At 37.4% G+C, this 17791-nt stretch overlaps 1 non-coding gene across 1 annotated transcript; it reads right to left on the bottom strand.

Annotated features, from left to right (window-relative positions):
* Positions 1 to 17250: 17250 nt before the first annotated feature.
* Positions 17251 to 17358, bottom strand: LOC148580241 (small nucleolar RNA R71). The gene has a single exon (XR_015896825.1). It is a non-coding gene; the product is annotated as a small nucleolar RNA R71 (small nucleolar RNA).
* Positions 17359 to 17791: the final 433 nt, after the last annotated feature.

The raw sequence follows: 17791 nt of genomic DNA, 5'->3' as shown, positions 1-17791 counted from the left end.
TCCAACCTCACCTCCTAGTTTTACATATCCAAATTCTTCATCACTTGAGCATTTCTCAGCACAAAATTCCTTCTCAAATTCATACAATTCATTTCATTATCCACAAGACTCATTCCACTACACACAAGAGTCATACCACTACCAACACTCCAACCAAAGACTCTATCATACCACACAAAACACATACTCCCAACCACCATATCACAGCCAAGATAATCAACCTCATCAACCCAATCCGAACCAACAATTTCAAGATCAATTAAACAGGATAGAAGGAATGCTTGCAACTATGGGCAGAGATGTGGCAGATTTGAAAGGCTTTAAGGAAGAATTGATATCCAACTTACAAAATCATGGTGCTGCCATTCAAAAGCTAGAAGCACAAATTGGATATCTATCAAAACAAATCCCTACCCACAATTCTTCTAGTGATACCATGGCAAACCCAAGGGAGGAATCAGAAGAACAAGAAAGGGAGAAAGTCAATCAAGGGAGATCACACTCCAATGACACAGAGAGTTGCAAAGAGGAAGGGTTCATTGAACCACAAATTCAGGAAGCTTTTGATGAACAGGATACTCCAACTGTCCAACAACAACCAAGTTCTGAGATCAAGGATGTGAAGGCAGTAGAAACAAGCACCAAAATGAGGATTGTGACCGAGAAACAAAGGATCATATCCATGAAGAAGAGAAGGTCGAAGAACAATCCAACTCCTGAGCCAACAAGCAAGTTCACTCAAGCCAATCACAAGGGAAAGCTTGCTGGAAAGAAGCATTCACAACAAGGGGCACTAACTAGCTCCTTTATCCACTTGAAGTCATTCCTCTTAACAAACTGGAAGAAGAGGAAGAAAGTCAGGAACAGCATGTCAAGCTAATGACGTTAAAGAAGCGCTTGTTGGGAGGCAACCCAACCAAAGGTAGTTTTTCTTTTCTAGTTATTTCAATAAAAGAGTTAAGTAGATTTATCTGTATTGCAAGGAGATAAGTTTGGTGTTGCACACCAAAACAATTCAAGGGTGAATGTGAGATTCTAAGTTTGGTGTTCCACCAAAAACTTCATTAAAAGCACATTTCTACCTCAGCATGACTAGTCACTAGCTCCAACCAATCAGGGAAACTACTTAAACAATAGTTTAATTTCTAGTTCATAGTTTCTTTTTCTAGTTCATAGTTATTTTCTTAATAAAAGCACATGAGGTTTTCTGCATATGATCCAAATTGCTGCATATGGCAAGGAACTAAGTTTGGTGTTCACACACCAATCTAAGTTCAGAGGCCTACAAACATACATGCATGCTAACCAATTCTCAAAGTGCTTGGGGAACAAGCAACTTCTAATAGCTTTGCAGGAAGACAATCAATCTCATGGAAGGAATATACATCATCATCAAAGAGAACACCAAGGCTAGGAAGGATGATGAACAACAAAGAAGATGCTAAAAGGTTGTATTGTCACTTAATTGCTTGTACTTTGAATTGCTGATATTGGAAGTTTGCATGCACCCCTGCTTTAAGTTTGAGTCATTGCAGTTTTTGTTTGTCTGTTTGTTTAATTTCCAAATAAGTGATAGTCTAAGTGTCTGGATAAACTTCACTTGCTTAAATGTATGCTTGCCATGCTTGTTCTGTTTCCAAAAATAAAAGAAAAGTTTGAACAAAAGTAACTCAATTCCATTTGGTAAGAAATCAAATAAGATTAAGTGGTGGTATGCATGTTTGATTGAATAGTCAGCTCACTAAGAAATAAAGTTAGAATTGTCACTTTTAGTGAAAATTAGAATGCTGTCTATGGATCTTGATGAATAAATGTCTTTGGCCATGAAAAAGAAAGAAAAAGAAGAAGAAAAAGCCACTGAAAAAGGGCAACCAAAAAGCAAAAAAATTGAGAAAATAAGCTAGGCACCAATGGTTTGAACTTCTGAGACAAATGCCTGTGGTGTTTATGTATTAAGGATATGCTTGGATGAATAGATTCTGAGGAGTGTTTCAACACTTGGTAACTTGGGTTAACTAACCCGGGATTATCAACCAAAAGTCCATTATCAAGAGCAACCTAAATACAAAACATTTAGTCACACAAAGAGGTGCTGGGCACCAATGTCTCAAGAAGAAATGTGAACTAAAATGCCTGTAGTGGATATGTGTAGTGCACTGATAAGAAAAAGAAAATGCCAAAGGCTTGTGCAACACATGACACTGAGCAACAAGGAGCAAATAAGCTCAAAGGAAAAGAAAAACAAAGAAAAGAAACTTGCCAAGGATATGTGAATAACAAGAGGCCATAGCAGTGTTTTAGTGGGAACATAAAAAGTGACATTCTTACCTAAGAAACAATAAAGTGATGCTGCAACAACTTTCTGCATGAACACCCCATTAATCAATGTCAATTACTTACTGATATGGCTAATGAATTTACTTTCTGTTTCATTCTTTCTTCTCAATAATTCAGAACTTGCTTGGGGACAAGCAAGGATTATGTTTGGTGTTGTGATGCCAAGGCATCTTAGGCTAGTTTCACTAGCCTTTTTCTTTTATTTTTAGTTGTTTTATGCATTTTCTTGAGCCTTAAGTAATCATTTTGGGCCAAATAGTCATGCTTGTCTTAAATCATTCAACATGAAGATTTTGATGCAAATTCCATGAGTTTTTAGTTATATTCTTGAATGCTATGAATGGAAGATTTCTCATGAAATTTTGCAAGACTTTGATGCATTTGTTTGGATGATTTCAGGAAAGAAGAGGCTAACCAAGGAAGCAACAAAATCAATAAAGGAAGCTTGAATATCACATGTGGAGTTTAAGTTCCAGTTTAAGCCTAAACTGGAGCTTAAACGCCAGAATCATGAAGGCTAAGAAATGCTGGAATTGAAGTTTAACCTCCAGTTTGACCTCAAACTGGAGGTTAAACGCCAGAATGAAAAGTCTCACCAAAGAAGCATTCCACGTTTAACCTCCAGTTTGACCTCAAACTGGAGGTTAAACGCCAGAATGATAATGCACTCAGGAAGGAGTTCCACGTTTAACCTCCAGTTTAACCTTAAACTGGAGGTTAAACGCCAGAAATGGGAAGTGCACCAAGGAGCCATTTCCACGTTTAAGCTCCAGTTTGACCTTAAACTGGAGCTTAAACGTGTTCGACCAAGAACTCTCCTCCAGGGTTGCTCTCTCCATTTCCACGTTTAAGCTCCAGTTTGACCTCAAACTGGAGCTTAAACGTGTTCGACCTCCAGGGCTACCTTTTCCATTTCCACGTTTAAGCTTCAGTTTAACCTTAAACTGAAGCTTAAACGTGTTATATGGAACAGCTTGACCATGCCTTCTTCAAACATAAATAACTTGAGCTACAAAACTCCAAATGAGGTGATTCAAAATGCATTGGAAAGAAGACATCTAGAGCTTTCCAAGCATATATGGCATGCATGGTGGATACTAAAAATTGAGGGAGAAAACAGCCCCGTAATGTGCATAGAAGAGCATAGTACCAACATGCAATCAGGCCAGCTGACCTCTTCACCTTCCATGGAGTATAACTCGAGTTGTAGAGATCCAATTGAGGTGCTTCCAGTTGCGTTAGAAAGCTGACATCCATAGCTTTCCAACGAGGTATAATAGTCTATATTTGGCATCAAATTGGCAAGGTTGACAAGAGAACAGAGTGACGACTCAAGAAAGGGGGTGCAACATTTGAGTATGGTTTAATGGATCATTATCCTTTTCGGATCAAATATGTCACTCAGCCCTTCAAGCAGGCAAGGCCCATCAACAACACCAAATCAAGGCCACAAGAATCATCTAGAATAGTGTATTTTCATTTGATTGTAATTTGCTTTGAATTTCATTTTCATTTTGTAATTTAGGGAGCCTATTTAAAGGCCTTAGTTTCTGCATTTGAAAAGGGGGGATTGAAGGGGAATCCAGCCCCTGATGGGGACTTTAACTTTTACTTTCACTTTTAGCTAGTTTTCCTTTTCTTTGTAATTGAATTCAGAGCTATGACTCACTAAACCCCCTTTCATTGGGTTAGGGAGCTCTATTGTAATTCAATGAATCAATAATAGTTTATCTTCTTCTTCAATCTTTTCTCTTGAATTTTGTTAGAAAGCTTCTCGATCTAATTCCATTGGGTAGTTGTCTTGGGAAAGAAACTACCCATACTTGGAATCCTTCGGAGCCTTGGGAAAGGAATGGAGGATTCATGCTAGAGAAGCTTTCTCACAGTGAATTGGATTGGGGTTTGGATGGATATTGTGACATGTAATCCTACCAAATTGTGGTTCATGAAATTGTGTGGTATAATCAGTGATCAAGCATCATCTCTTCTTATGAACATTTAAACCAAGGGATTGGGAATTTGTTTGTTTTTAGAGAGCATTGGTGAGCCAAGGGATTGGGATCCAATCATATAAGATTGCCAAGCAAAATTCAATGAACGCATTGGTTGAGGAAGAGATAAACATGTTTTGATTCGGAGATCTCAATATCTCCTATAACCCAATGAATTCCCCATTTCTGATTTCCACTTTCTCTTTACATTCTGCCACTCAATTCATGCAATCATCCCCATTCCCCTTTTAATTTCAGCAATTTAGTTTCTGCTCTTTAATTCATGCAATTTAAGATTCCGCCATTTCAATTTCTTGTCATTTACTTTTCCCGCCAATTTTACATTCCGCAATACTCATCTCAATCTTGATTCCGCTCAACTAGAACACACTTCTAATCCGAATTGCTCATTCAACCAATCCTTGTGGGATTCGACCTCACTCTATTGTGAGTTTTTACTTGACGATAACCGGTGCACTTGCCGGAAGGAATTTTGCCGATCGTGCAATTTCCTAAATCGTAGCATAACTAGTTTATGTGCATCAAGTTTATGGCGCCGTTGCCGGGGATTGGTTTTCGATTGACAATTCTCCAATTGGAAGTTAACTAGATTGAGCAATTTTTCTTTTCTTTTGTTACTAGTTTTTGTTTCAGTTTATTACTGCTAATTTCTGCAAATTTTAATTTGTTTTCTTTGCTTATTCACTTGTTAGCATACTAACCACTAGCTGTTTGTGATATTGCCTCACTATGGGATTTCCACTATCTTTGGATGAGTATTGTTTGAGACTGAGCACATTGCAAAAAAGAAAGGAGTATCCATCATCTTTTGGTCAATCAAAATTCATGAGAAACTCTCCACCACCACAGAATGATTCATGTTATTATGCTCATGGTGGGTGGGAGTATCAGGAACAGGAAACGGGGTACTTCCCAGAGCCACAAAATGGTCCATGTTTTGGTGAATTTGATCACTACTCAAGTTGTGGCTGGGAAGATCAAAACCAAAGAGATTTCACTTATTCACATCCCATTCATCAAGAGCCATCACCTCTGAATTATCCAACCTCACCTCCTAGTTTTACATATCCAAATTCTTCATCACTTGAGCATTTCTCAGCACAAAATTCCTTCTCAAATTCATACAATTCATTTCATTATCCACAAGACTCATTCCACTACACACAAGAGTCATACCACTACCAACACTCCAACCAAAGACTCTATCATACCACACAAAACACATACTCCCAACCACCATATCACAGCCAAGATAATCAACCTCATCAACCCAATCCGAACCAACAATTTCAAGATCAATTAAACAGGATAGAAGGAATGCTTGCAACTATGGGCAGAGATGTGGCAGATTTGAAAGGCTTTAAGGAAGAATTGATATCCAACTTACAAAATCATGGTGCTGCCATTCAAAAGCTAGAAGCACAAATTGGATATCTATCAAAACAAATCCCTACCCACAATTCTTCTAGTGATACCATGGCAAACCCAAGGGAGGAATCAGAAGAACAAGAAAGGGAGAAAGTCAATCAAGGGAGATCACACTCCAATGACACAGAGAGTTGCAAAGAGGAAGGGTTCATTGAACCACAAATTCAGGAAGCTTTTGATGAACAGGATACTCCAACTGTCCAACAACAACCAAGTTCTGAGATCAAGGATGTGAAGGCAGTAGAAACAAGCACCAAAATGAGGATTGTGACCGAGAAACAAAGGATCATATCCATGAAGAAGAGAAGGTCGAAGAACAATCCAACTCCTGAGCCAACAAGCAAGTTCACTCAAGCCAATCACAAGGGAAAGCTTGCTGGAAAGAAGCATTCACAACAAGGGGCACTAACTAGCTCCTTTATCCACTTGAAGTCATTCCTCTTAACAAACTGGAAGAAGAGGAAGAAAGTCAGGAACAGCATGTCAAGCTAATGACGTTAAAGAAGCGCTTGTTGGGAGGCAACCCAACCAAAGGTAGTTTTTCTTTTCTAGTTATTTCAATAAAAGAGTTAAGTAGATTTATCTGTATTGCAAGGAGATAAGTTTGGTGTTGCACACCAAAACAATTCAAGGGTGAATGTGAGATTCTAAGTTTGGTGTTCCACCAAAAACTTCATTAAAAGCACATTTCTACCTCAGCATGACTAGTCACTAGCTCCAACCAATCAGGGAAACTACTTAAACAATAGTTTAATTTCTAGTTCATAGTTTCTTTTTCTAGTTCATAGTTATTTTCTTAATAAAAGCACATGAGGTTTTCTGCATATGATCCAAATTGCTGCATATGGCAAGGAACTAAGTTTGGTGTTCACACACCAATCTAAGTTCAGAGGCCTACAAACATACATGCATGCTAACCAATTCTCAAAGTGCTTGGGGAACAAGCAACTTCTAATAGCTTTGCAGGAAGACAATCAATCTCATGGAAGGAATATACATCATCATCAAAGAGAACACCAAGGCTAGGAAGGATGATGAACAACAAAGAAGATGCTAAAAGGTTGTATTGTCACTTAATTGCTTGTACTTTGAATTGCTGATATTGGAAGTTTGCATGCACCCCTGCTTTAAGTTTGAGTCATTGCAGTTTTTGTTTGTCTGTTTGTTTAATTTCCAAATAAGTGATAGTCTAAGTGTCTGGATAAACTTCACTTGCTTAAATGTATGCTTGCCATGCTTGTTCTGTTTCCAAAAATAAAAGAAAAGTTTGAACAAAAGTAACTCAATTCCATTTGGTAAGAAATCAAATAAGATTAAGTGGTGGTATGCATGTTTGATTGAATAGTCAGCTCACTAAGAAATAAAGTTAGAATTGTCACTTTTAGTGAAAATTAGAATGCTGTCTATGGATCTTGATGAATAAATGTCTTTGGCCATGAAAAAGAAAGAAAAAGAAGAAGAAAAAGCCACTGAAAAAGGGCAACCAAAAAGCAAAAAAATTGAGAAAATAAGCTAGGCACCAATGGTTTGAACTTCTGAGACAAATGCCTGTGGTGTTTATGTATTAAGGATATGCTTGGATGAATAGATTCTGAGGAGTGTTTCAACACTTGGTAACTTGGGTTAACTAACCCGGGATTATCAACCAAAAGTCCATTATCAAGAGCAACCTAAATACAAAACATTTAGTCACACAAAGAGGTGCTGGGCACCAATGTCTCAAGAAGAAATGTGAACTAAAATGCCTGTAGTGGATATGTGTAGTGCACTGATAAGAAAAAGAAAATGCCAAAGGCTTGTGCAACACATGACACTGAGCAACAAGGAGCAAATAAGCTCAAAGGAAAAGAAAAACAAAGAAAAGAAACTTGCCAAGGATATGTGAATAACAAGAGGCCATAGCAGTGTTTTAGTGGGAACATAAAAAGTGACATTCTTACCTAAGAAACAATAAAGTGATGCTGCAACAACTTTCTGCATGAACACCCCATTAATCAATGTCAATTACTTACTGATATGGCTAATGAATTTACTTTCTGTTTCATTCTTTCTTCTCAATAATTCAGAACTTGCTTGGGGACAAGCAAGGATTATGTTTGGTGTTGTGATGCCAAGGCATCTTAGGCTAGTTTCACTAGCCTTTTTCTTTTATTTTTAGTTGTTTTATGCATTTTCTTGAGCCTTAAGTAATCATTTTGGGCCAAATAGTCATGCTTGTCTTAAATCATTCAACATGAAGATTTTGATGCAAATTCCATGAGTTTTTAGTTATATTCTTGAATGCTATGAATGGAAGATTTCTCATGAAATTTTGCAAGACTTTGATGCATTTGTTTGGATGATTTCAGGAAAGAAGAGGCTAACCAAGGAAGCAACAAAATCAATAAAGGAAGCTTGAATATCACATGTGGAGTTTAAGTTCCAGTTTAAGCCTAAACTGGAGCTTAAACGCCAGAATCATGAAGGCTAAGAAATGCTGGAATTGAAGTTTAACCTCCAGTTTGACCTCAAACTGGAGGTTAAACGCCAGAATGAAAAGTCTCACCAAAGAAGCATTCCACGTTTAACCTCCAGTTTGACCTCAAACTGGAGGTTAAACGCCAGAATGATAATGCACTCAGGAAGGAGTTCCACGTTTAACCTCCAGTTTAACCTTAAACTGGAGGTTAAACGCCAGAAATGGGAAGTGCACCAAGGAGCCATTTCCACGTTTAAGCTCCAGTTTGACCTTAAACTGGAGCTTAAACGTGTTCGACCAAGAACTCTCCTCCAGGGTTGCTCTCTCCATTTCCACGTTTAAGCTCCAGTTTGACCTCAAACTGGAGCTTAAACGTGTTCGACCTCCAGGGCTACCTTTTCCATTTCCACGTTTAAGCTTCAGTTTAACCTTAAACTGAAGCTTAAACGTGTTATATGGAACAGCTTGACCATGCCTTCTTCAAACATAAATAACTTGAGCTACAAAACTCCAAATGAGGTGATTCAAAATGCATTGGAAAGAAGACATCTAGAGCTTTCCAAGCATATATGGCATGCATGGTGGATACTAAAAATTGAGGGAGAAAACAGCCCCGTAATGTGCATAGAAGAGCATAGTACCAACATGCAATCAGGCCAGCTGACCTCTTCACCTTCCATGGAGTATAACTCGAGTTGTAGAGATCCAATTGAGGTGCTTCCAGTTGCGTTAGAAAGCTGACATCCATAGCTTTCCAACGAGGTATAATAGTCTATATTTGGCATCAAATTGGCAAGGTTGACAAGAGAACAGAGTGACGACTCAAGAAAGGGGGTGCAACATTTGAGTATAGTTTAATGGATCATTATCCTTTTTGGATCAAATATGTCACTCAGCCCTTCAAGCAGGCAAGGCCCATCAACAACACCAAATCAAGGCCACAAGAATCATCTAGAATAGTGTATTTTCATTTGATTGTAATTTGCTTTGAATTTCATTTTCATTTTGTAATTTAGGGAGCCTATTTAAAGGCCTTAGTTTCTGCATTTGAAAAGGGGGGATTGAAGGGGAATCCAGCCCCTGATGGGGACTTTAACTTTTACTTTCACTTTTAGCTAGTTTTCCTTTTCTTTGTAATTGAATTCAGAGCTATGACTCACTAAACCCCCTTTCATTGGGTTAGGGAGCTCTATTGTAATTCAATGAATCAATAATAGTTTATCTTCTTCTTCAATCTTTTCTCTTGAATTTTGTTAGAAAGCTTCTCGATCTAATTCCATTGGGTAGTTGTCTTGGGAAAGAAACTACCCATACTTGGAATCCTTCGGAGCCTTGGGAAAGGAATGGAGGATTCATGCTAGAGAAGCTTTCTCACAGTGAATTGGATTGGGGTTTGGATGGATATTGTGACATGTAATCCTACCAAATTGTGGTTCATGAAATTGTGTGGTATAATCAGTGATCAAGCATCATCTCTTCTTATGAACATTTAAACCAAGGGATTGGGAATTTGTTTGTTTTTAGAGAGCATTGGTGAGCCAAGGGATTGGGATCCAATCATATAAGATTGCCAAGCAAAATTCAATGAACGCATTGGTTGAGGAAGAGATAAACATGTTTTGATTCGGAGATCTCAATATCTCCTATAACCCAATGAATTCCCCATTTCTGATTTCCACTTTCTCTTTACATTCTGCCACTCAATTCATGCAATCATCCCCATTCCCCTTTTAATTTCAGCAATTTAGTTTCTGCTCTTTAATTCATGCAATTTAAGATTCCGCCATTTCAATTTCTTGTCATTTACTTTTCCCGCCAATTTTACATTCCGCAATACTCATCTCAATCTTGATTCCGCTCAACTAGAACACACTTCTAATCCGAATTGCTCATTCAACCAATCCTTGTGGGATTCGACCTCACTCTATTGTGAGTTTTTACTTGACGATAACCGGTGCACTTGCCGGAAGGAATTTTGCCGATCGTGCAATTTCCTAAATCGTAGCATAACTAGTTTATGTGCATCACTGGAAGACGCTGGAAGTTTCTTCCTACCTTGCACCATTGGAAGTCAATTTATCAACAAGGGGAGGTGTGACTTAGGAGCAAGCATAAATCTAATTCCATCATCTTTAGTGAAAAAGCTTGGCATATGGAAGGTGAAACCAATACAGATGTCCTTAGAATTGGTGGACCAATCAGTAGTATATCCCAAGGGAGTGAGTGAAAACCTTTTAGTTAAGGTCGACAAGTTCATTTTTCCTGCGGACTTTGTAATATTGAACACTGAAGAAGAAGAAAACAATTCAATCATCTTGGGATGGCCATTTTTGGCCACTGCTAGAGCCATCATAGATGTAGAGCAGGGAGAACTAACTCTCAGGATGCACGAGGAAAGCATTACCCTGAAAGTGTTTCCAGAACCACAAATTAGTGAAGAGAGAAGCAAAGTAGTCAGTGACTGTTTTCCAAGGCAAGCAACCAAAAACACAGGGGATCAGAAGGATGAGCATGTGCAAGAAGGAGAAGAGATTCAAAAAGGAATTAGGATGATAAACAAGGAAGAAATTACCACAACCAAAGCTGCTGTCAAGAAAGAAAGGTTAACAAGAAAAAGGAAGAAAAACAAGAAGAAGGCTCACAAAGGGTGGAAGAATAAAAAAATTCCAACTGAAGGATTTTCCAAAGGCGACAAGGTGCAACTAATATATCAACAGCTGGGGACTGAGGATCACTACACTGTTAACCAAGTACTCTCTCTTGAGCATGTGGAAATTGAGCATCAAGAGACAAAGAAGAAGCTCACAGTCAGAGGGGACAAGCTGAGGCACTACAGTTTTCAACCCCCATGATCAAAGGATAAGATGTCAAGCTAGTGACAACAAAGAAGCGCTTGTTGGGAGGCAACCCAATCTGAGGTAGTTTTATTTTCATGACTATTTCAATAAAAAGGTCAATTAGTTTTGTCTACATTGCAAGAAGCTAAGTTTGGTGTTGCACACCAAAACAATCTAAGGGAGAGTGAAGGATTCTAAGTTTGGTGTTCCACCAAAGTCTCATCATAAAACGCATTCTTACTTTCTGCATAATGCTAGCTTCAAGCATTTAGATAAACTAGTTAACTATTTACTGTTTCATAGTTTTTAGTTTTATTACCTTTAGCATGGAAAAAGGATTTCACAGATAATTAATTTGCTGCATGAGAGACATTGGCAAGGAACTAAGTTTGGTGTTCACACACCAAAGTAAGTCCAAAAGCCCACAAATAAGCTTTGCATATTAACCGGGTACCTTAAGGGCTTGAGAAGCAAGCCACTTTTGAGGATTATGCAGGAAAATAGCCAACAAATTAAAGAACACTTGCATTATGACTCAGAAGGAGCAAACAGAAGGAAGAATGAAAAGCTGCAACCCAACAGGTTGTATTTATACTTGATCCTTGTTGTTATGTAATGATTTAATTCAGAGATTCCTTTATGTCTCACTGGAATGATTATTTAGTTGCAAGTGGAAGTACATGTTGAAAAAGAAAGCTATCTGCATAATTTTTGCTTGAAAGTTATCTGCATAATAATTGTCATCACTCATTAACTTGAATACTTTGTTTTGTTCCCCCTTGCTGTTTGAATAAAAGAAAGATGTTTGATTTAGAAAAGTAATTGTTCAATGTCGCAAAAGTTAGAATGAAAGTTAGTGGTGGTGTGTGTTTGATTTAATTGATAGCTCATAGAATAAATGCTGCAAAATGACTTGTTACTTGAAGCTTAAGCCAGTTTGCTGCTATGATCCTTTAATTAATGAAAGCCCCTTGAAAATAAACCAAAACAGAAAGAAAAAGAAAGAAGAAAAAGCCAAAAGTTGGCAAAGAAACAAACAATAAGGCTAGACACCAATAGCTTGGACCCTAGGACATATGCCTGTGGTGTTTATGTACTAGGATATGCTTGGACAAGTAGGTTCTAAGGAGTATTTTAAAACTTGGCAACTTAGATCAACTAATTTGGGATTGTCAACTGAAAGTCCACAATAAAGAGCAACCTAGCTACAAAACATTTAGTGATCCAAAGAGATGCTGGCCATCAATGATCCTAGGAAGAAAAAGGTGAGCCATGTGTCTATGGTGAAGAAATGTTGAGTGAAATTAAGCCAAAGGCCACTGTAACATTTGCCACCTAAGTCTTCAATAAGAAATAAGCGCTGTAATGCAAAAGAAAGAAGAAAAGCTAACAAGGGAAATGAGCAAAAAGTGAGGAGTCATAGCAGCAACCTTGGTGAACTCTTAAAGAAACATTGTTGTTTTGACAACAAGTAATAAATGAGCTACTTTTGATCTGCATAAAACCCCATAGACCAAATTCAACTATCTGCCTAATAAGAACATATATACTTATCTATTTCATTCTATCTTCTCTTATGTTTGATGCTTGCTTGGGGACAAGCAAGTTTTAAGTTTGGTGTTGTGATGACAAGTCATCTTAGCCTAGTCTTACTAGCCTTTTTCTTTATTTTTATTTGGTTTTATGCACTTTCTTGCATTCTAAGTAAGTAATTTGGAATGAAAATGCATGACTTCTCTTAATCAAACAACCACCATGTAATTGATGCTAAATCATGAGGTTTAAGCTAAATTTAATTGTTTTTTTTATGATTTATAAACCTTGTGAATTTGGAGATACTTTGATTGGTTGTTTTGATTAATTGTAGGTGAAGTAAAGAAGAAAAGAAGAAAGCGTGGCCTAAGAAGTGTGGCTCAAAGAAGAAAAAGTGTGGCCAAGAAAGGAGGAAGTGTGGCGCAACAAACCATGAAGCTCACTCCAAGAGCACCAAGCTCACTAAGTGAGTGCTACACTTACTCCCAGGAGACCAAAGCATAAAGCTTTGCTCACTTTGTGAGCTGAGCACAACATGAGGCCAAGAAACAAGGAAAGAAGAAACCAAGCTCAGCTCACAAAGTGAGCATTATCGAGAGCACCAAAGAAATAATTCAAGGAAAATAAGTTGCAAATGCATGCTCCAGGGGTTGAACTCATGACCAAGGGGGATGGGGGAGGCGCTATCCACAAGGAAAAATAAGCTAAAAATGGCCAAATACAGCCCCCCAAGGTTCGAACCCCACACCTTGAGGAAGCAAGGAAGCAAGGCAACCAAAGAAAAGGCGCAGCGCATGCTTCCCATGGGTTTCGAACCAAGGACCTTCCCTTGGATGTCCCAAGGCTCAGCTCACTTGGAGAGCTGAGCGCTACTTCTTGGTGCATGAAGCACAACATGACACGGCTAGGGAAGTGTAGCGCGCAACAAAGTTGACACGGTCCAAGAGCACACAAGCGCGCAACAATTGGCACCAAGGCACCAATGCTCAGCTCACAAAGTGAGCTGAGTTTTCCCCTGATGCATCCCAAGCAACAGCACGCTACCAAGACCTCCCCACACTAAGTCACAAAGCTAAGCTCACTTTGTGAACTGAGCATCCCCCTGGAAGCAAATTTCTTCATGGGCTGAAATTCAATAAAAAATCCAACTTAATTCATTTCTTCACCAAATCAAAAGCCCATCCAAATTCCAATATCCAAGAATAGAAAGTGTATAAATAGGAGTTAGTTTGATGTAATTAGTACATCTAGACTTTACCTTGAATTTTCCTTTTGAGCTTTCATTTCAATTTTGAGCTTTTTTACTTTGAATTTGTATTTCTGAGAACTTGGAAGGAAAATTGATCTCTCTTCTTCTTGGTTCTTGCTTGAGCACTCTTTAATTTTCTTGCTTTGAATCTTGGGTAGAGAATTGAAAAACTTCTGTTTCAATCTCACCTTAAGATCTTATTTAATTTTCTTCGTAATTAAATTCCAATTTCCATTTACTGCTTCATCTTCTACTCTCTCTGCAATTTACTTTACTTTGTTTCTTTTGCAATTGTTCTTGTTAGATCAAGGAAAGATTTGAGATCTAGACTCGTTATCTAGTCTCTTCCACTCCTGGGATCTTCAATCTCTTTTACATTGCTGCAAATTAAGCACTGCCTTTTTGTCTTTACAATTCTCAAAGCATTTTTACTCTTTTGTTTGAGACCCATTTCAATTCAATTCATCTTTTGCTTTGCTGTTTGATGCAATTTAATTTTGCTTGTTTAGATTCTGCAATCCCAATTCCCAATTCCTTTTATGATTCAAGCAATTTACATTTCTTGCACTTTAAGCTTCAGCCATTTACATTTCTTGCAATCTAAGTTTCTGCAATTTACATTACTTGAACTTTAAGATTCTGCTTCTTTACTTTCTTGCTCTTTAATTTACTGCACTTTACCCCTCTCCCTTTACATTTCAAGCAATTTAGTTTCTGCAAAGCACAAATCACTCAACCAATACTTGATTCGCTTGACTAAATCAACCACTAAACTAAAATTGCTCAATCCTTCAATCCCTGTGGGATCGACCTTACTCATGTGAGTTATTATTATTTGATGCGACCCGGTACACTTGCCGATTAGATTTGTGTGTTTGGAATTCGTTTTCAAAAAATACACATCAATACGCTTATCTGAAATTCCCACCAATGAATTACATAACTATTTCTATCCTATTTTATATTTTATTTATATTTAATTATAAAAATCCCATAACCATTTGAATATGCCTGACTGAGAGTTACAAGATGACCATAGCTTGCTTCAAGCCGACAATCTCCGTGGGATCGACCCTTACACACATAAGGTTCATTACTTGGACGACCCAGTGCACTTTCTGGTTATTTGAGCGGAGTTGTGAAAAATAATTGAGATTACATTAGTGCGTACAAAGTTTTTGGCGCCGTTGCCGAGGATTGTTCGAGTTTGGACAACTGATGGTTCATCTTGTTGCTCAGATTAGGTAATTTTATTTTATTTTAAGCTTTTATTTTTTTTATTTACGAAGAAAATTTTCTTCAGAATTTTTAAGAATGAATTCTAGAGTTTCAAGATGATTTGTTGAAGTCTGGCTGGCTGTGAAGCCATGTCTAATCTTTTGGACCGAGGTTTCAACTTATCATCACAAAAGCTTGTTGATTTCTATCAATCTTGCTGTTGAATGTAATGATCTGCTAAAGCTTGGCTGGCCATTGGCCATGTCTAGTGTTTTGAACCGAAGCTTTCACTGAAAGCTTAGCTAGCTAGCGAGCCATGTCTAATTTATGGACCGGAGTTTTAGACTAACATTGCATGATTCCTGGAATTCTCATTAAGAATTTTGAATTCCTTATTTCCTTTTTCCAAATAATTTTCGAAAAAAAGTTGATAAAACCATGAAAATAAAAAAATAATCTGTGTTTCTTGTTTAAGTCTAGTGTCAATTTTTAAGTTTGGTGTCCTGCATATTTTATTTAATTCCCTGCATTTTTCGATTGTATGAATTTTGTTCTTCATTAATCTTCAAGTTGTTCTTGATGATTTCCTTGCTCTGATCTTTAATTTCTCTTGTTTTGTGTGTTTTGTTATTTTTCATATGTATTCTCAATTTGTTAATGTCTCTAATATGAAAATTTCTAAGTTTGATGTCTTGCATGCATAATTTGTTTTGATCATGATTTTCCATGTTTAGTTCAATCTGTTGTTTTTCTATCTCATCATTAAAAAATTCAAAAAAAATTTCAAAATGATGTCTTTTCAAGTCAATAATACAAAGGATTGAAGATTCAGAACATGCAGCAGAGGAATTAGACAGAAAAAGCTAGGAAACTTGCGTTTAAACGCCCTGGCTGGGCGTTAAACGCCCAAAAAGGTAGTATTTTGGGCGTTTAACGCCAGGAGGGCACAGGAGGGAAGATTTTGTTTTTAATTCAAATCTTTTTAAAATTTTCATAATTTTTCAAAATCAAATCTTTTTCGAATCATATCTTTTCAATTATATCTTTTCAAAATCAAATCCTTTGCATTTTTTTTTATTTTCGAAAATCCTTGCTAACAATTAGTGATTTGATTAAAAAATTTCTTCCTTGTTAAGAAAGGTTAAATAATTGAATTTTAGAATCATATATTTTAAATTACTTGTTAACCAAGTCATTAATTTTAAAAATCAAATCTTTTTAATTGTTTGTCAATCATATCTTTTTAAAACCATATTTTCTCAATCATATATAATCTCAACCACACTTTTTCAAAAAAAAGACTTTCAATCATATCTTTTTGAATCCTAATTTCAAAATCTTTTTCAAAATCACTTAACTACTTTCTCAATTTTAATTTTCAAAAATCATCAACCAATTTTTCAAAATTTCTTTTAATTAAAAAAATTTTTTTTTCAAAAATTCTTCCCCCCTTCTCACATCCTTCTATTTAAGGGACTAACACTCCTCTTCAATGTGCAATTCGAACTCTCTCCCTCTTGATACGTTCAAATTCTCTCCTCTCTACCTCCTCCTTCTATTCTTCTTTTCCTCTAACACCTCAAGGAATCTCTATACTGTGACATAGAGGATTCCATACTTTCTTCTCCTTTCTTTCATATGAGCAGGAGCGAGGACAAAGGCATTCTAGTTGAAGCTGATCCTGAACCTGAAAGGACCTTGAAGAGAAAGCTAAGAGAAGCTAAAGCATAACTCTCGGGAGAGGACCTAATAGAAATTTTCAGACAAGAAAAAGCCATGGCAGCCGAAAACAACAACAATGCCAACAATGCAAGGAAGGTGCTTGGTGACTTTACTGCACCTACTCTCGACTTCTATGGGAGAAGCATCTCTATCCCTGCCATTGGAGCAAATAACATTGAGCTTAAGCCTCAATTAGTTTCTCTCATGCAACAGAATTGCAAGTTTTGTGGACTTCCATTGGAAGATCCTCATCAGATTTTGGCTGAATTTTTGTAAATCTATGACACTGTCAAGACCAATGGGGTTGATCCCGAGGTCTACAGGCTTATGCTTTTTCCCTTTCCTCTAAGAGACAAAGCTAGAATATGGTTGGATTCACAACCTAAGGAAAGCCTAAACTCTTGGGAAAAGCTGGTCAGCGCTTTTCTGGCCAAATTCTTTCCACAAAAATTGAGTAAGCTTAGAGTGAAAGTTCAGACCTTCAGACAGAAGGAAGGTGAATCCCTCTATGAAGCTTGGGAAAGATACAAGCAATTGATCAGAAGGTGTCCTTCTGACATGCTTTCAGAATAGAGCATCATAGGTATCTTCTATGATGGTCTGTCTGAACTGTCCAAGATGTCATTGGACAGCTCTGCTGGAGGATCTCTTCATCTGAAGAAGATGCCTGCAGAAGCTCAGGAACACATTGAAATGGTTTCAAATAACAAATTCATGTACACTTCTGAAAGGAATCCTGTGAATAATAGGACAAATCAGAAGAAAAGAGTTCTTGAGATTGATACTCTGAATGCCATATTGGCTCAGAATAAAATATTGACTCAGCAAGTCAATATGATTTCTCAGAGTCTATCTAGAATGCAAGCAGCAACAGGCAGTACTAAAGAAGCACCTTCTGAAGAAGAAGCTTATGATCCTGAGAACCCAGCAATGGAAGAGGTGTATTACATGGGAGAACCCTATGGAAACACCTATAATCCTTCATGGAGAAATCATC

The sequence above is a fragment of the Arachis ipaensis genome, chromosome B10 (assembly GCF_059453495.1).
Source record: "Arachis ipaensis isolate K30076 ecotype BB chromosome B10, ASM5945349v1, whole genome shotgun sequence".
In the NCBI taxonomy this organism is placed as follows: Eukaryota; Viridiplantae; Streptophyta; class Magnoliopsida; order Fabales; family Fabaceae; genus Arachis; species Arachis ipaensis.
This window is presented reverse-complemented; position numbering and strand designations above follow the sequence as displayed.